We start from the raw sequence: 404 nt of genomic DNA, 5'->3' as shown, positions 1-404 counted from the left end.
GGACGTTTTTATATTTTTAATTAATAAAAAATTTATTTGTCTTTAAAATAAAAAATCAAGAACTTATTATTTGTTTCATCTAATTAAAAAGAAAAAACTATTCAATAACAATATAATTCTATGATATCGGCTCCTCTATCTCCATGTCATTTTAAATCATGTCATTCTAGATCCGTCTAGGATCAACCCTAATCTATCCTAAGTAATTTAATAATTAATACTAGACAAATGAAAAAGTTAGTCTTGAATTATGATCACGTGATTAAGATTTAAGACCTTAAAAAAATAATAAATAAATTTTTTGTTATGACGATATTCTTTTATCTTATAAATTAAAGATTAATTTGTCACATATTAAAATTTTATTAAAAAATTTATTATTAATCAATAAATAACTACATATA

The sequence above is a fragment of the Arachis ipaensis genome, chromosome B04 (genome assembly GCF_000816755.2).
Source record: "Arachis ipaensis cultivar K30076 chromosome B04, Araip1.1, whole genome shotgun sequence".
NCBI classification, from domain to species: Eukaryota; Viridiplantae; Streptophyta; class Magnoliopsida; order Fabales; family Fabaceae; genus Arachis; species Arachis ipaensis.
This window is presented reverse-complemented; position numbering follows the sequence as displayed.